This window comes from Sinocyclocheilus anshuiensis, unplaced genomic scaffold (assembly GCF_001515605.1).
Source record: "Sinocyclocheilus anshuiensis isolate Anshui unplaced genomic scaffold, SAMN03320099.WGS_v1.1 scaffold1045, whole genome shotgun sequence".
Classification (NCBI taxonomy): Eukaryota; Metazoa; Chordata; class Actinopteri; order Cypriniformes; family Cyprinidae; genus Sinocyclocheilus; species Sinocyclocheilus anshuiensis.
In genome coordinates, this window is record NW_015555799.1 from 17,618 (window position 1) to 20,429 (window position 2,812).

Below are 2,812 nucleotides of genomic sequence, written 5' to 3' on the forward strand. Positions count from 1 at the left end.
AAGAGTTAATGTCAAGCCCTGTATACAGTGAATACTTGTATTTATACTTGTATTGCAGTAAAAAATGTGGTGTTTAACCGGAGTACGGTGGTGGGGGTGCTTGACATGTGTCAAACACTAGAAAGGGGTGCACGCTGCAAAAGTGGCTGGCTGGTGTGTGACTGTGGAGGCGGGGCTAATTTGCGTATTCATAGATCCACGTATAGTAAATGAGCAGGGGCGGTTCTAGGGTGGGGCCGAAGGGGGCCACTGCCCCCGTGTCAACAAGCTTGGCCCCCGCGCTGGCCCCCCTAAATTTGGAATCGTATCACACAAAATCATATTGGGTGCAATGCGCAGTTTGTCCTGTTGGTGGCAGTAATGGAAAAAAGTAAAACATCACCAGCTGCTACTGGCACAGAGCCAGACACGTTTTTTACATAGACTGTATAAAAAAATGGACGTAGTGTCCGTGACGTCACCCGAATATTTTGAATAAAATAAAAAATAAATAAAACATAAGCCTATATCAGTTAAGTGAACCCATTATATCTTTCTCTTTACTACTATAGTACATAATGAACATGAATTAACATCAAAACGTAGCCTATTTTATAAGAAAGCCTACAGTACAACTTACTGAAATGTCTCATGTAAAAGCTCATTCAGTGTTTTAAACTGCGAAAAACATTTACCTCAGAATAACCATTCGGTGTCCATAATCTCATCAGTCAGCTAGAAAAATAACTATAAAGTGGAGCATTTTGCTATATTTATGCGCTATTGGATGTTAACATTTTTATTTAACCTGTTGTCTACATGATTCAACTCCTCCTATAAAATTCCATTTTACTAATGAAGAAAAACAGACTGAATGTGTGAAAAACATATGACAACACTTATAGGATGCATTGAGGAGGAGCCCAAACTACACTCAGTGGCTAAGTTGATGCTTGTTATGGTCCATGATATTGGTACAGATTCTGTGTCATGAACATAACCATTCGGTGTCCATAAGCTCATCAGTCAGCTAGAAAAAATAACTAAAGAAGAGCATTATGCTATATTTATTCTTTTCCGTTGTTTGGAAACCTGTAGGGAGGTGGGTGCCATTTTCTTTGTAATTAATTGTTTTCTCCTGTTTTTCTGAGTGAGACAGGGAAGTATTGCTGTTTTTCTTTTCGTTTTTGTTTTGTTATAGGTCATTTAGAAGATTAACATTTATTTAGAACTTTTTTGTTTATTATTTTGGCCTTGCTCCCTCCTGAAGCTTTTGTTTCCAATTTCTTTTCTGTTTTAATAAATTACGCTTCAGTTTGATATTTGGTTGGCTGTTTCTTTCTTGAGCTGGGGCTGGAGATGAGAGGTTCCGCATGATCTCTCAGTTTTGTTACATTTTTCCCTTAACCCCTAGATTTAAAAAGGGGAGATCGTAACACTACCGGAAGCAGTAAACCATCCGGGTACCTTTGGAATACTCATTTCAACATACTACGATTTGGGCAGAGGTGGAAAGTAACTAATTACAAATACTTTTGTTACAGTAGTTGAGTACATTTTTACATTTTTTCTACTTTCTTGAGTATAATTAAATTGTGGTACTTTTACTTTTACTTGAGTAGAATAAAACTAAAGTATTCAACTTCGCTACATTTATTTTTCACCAAAAGTACAAAACAAAAATAGACAAAGAAGGCGCCGATGGAGAAACAGAGCGACCCGGCGTTTGACGGGCACTTTTCAAACTTCTGGGGTGGAGCCCTGCGCTTCAGGCAATAACAGACAGATCTGACTCGGGTGCAAAACTTCCAGTTCCGCTGGGGGGCGGGGCGTGGCGTTCAAAAAGCACTTAGCTTTGACTGTCAATCGCCGGCGTTGTTGTTTTGAATCAGCATTATTAGCGTTTCAGTATTTTAGTGAATGTGAGCTATGCTCTGATTTTAAATCATAATTTTGTCAGCTCCTGAAATGGGTCGATATTACCAGCGCACACAGCAGTATAAGTAAATAGAAAACTCGGTTGATAGAAGGACAGTTATTGCATGGATGGAGCAAGAACAATGTGTCTAAAATACATGCACACAGTTGAGTTGAATGATAAAAAAAAAATCGCCCTCTTTAACAGTGCAGTTAAACTAAATGTACGAAGCTAAAATAACCTCAACATTAACAACAACACTGAAATAAGAGCGCATGCATTTTACGTGCATCTGACTGATAGATCAACCGTGATTTATCTGTCAATCAGATACATTTTAAAATCACTTTTTTCTGTGTGCGTGATTTAGATGTGTGTGCACATCGGCGAAGAAACCCGATAGACCGGACGATTTATTCACATCCAAAACGAGACGATGTGAACTAGTGTTGGTTCGTTCTTGAACGATTCGTTCATTTTGAACGAATCTTTAATGTGACTCGGGAAGAACGAGTCGTCTCGGGGAGTGATTCGTTCAGTCGCGCATCCGCAACATCATATAGGTTCTGTACTGGAAATAGTCAAGTAGTTCACCTGTTTCGAGTCTTCGGGTTTTTCGAGTCATTCGTTCATCACGTGACAGCCACATAAGCTTTAACCTTTGCAGTCTGAGCCGGAAAGAGAATTGATTAGTTCATCTCTCGAGTCTTCGGGTTTTTCGAGTCGATCGTTCATCACGTGACAGACCCATAAGCTTACCCTATGCAGTCTGAGCCGGAAAGAGACTTAATAATAATAACCAACTCTTTGTTACCTTTGTTACAACATTCAGTGTTATGGAAAAGAACCATAATGACAGAAATTCACACATTTATAAACCATAAGAAGTAAAAAGCTACAATTTGAGACCAGAAA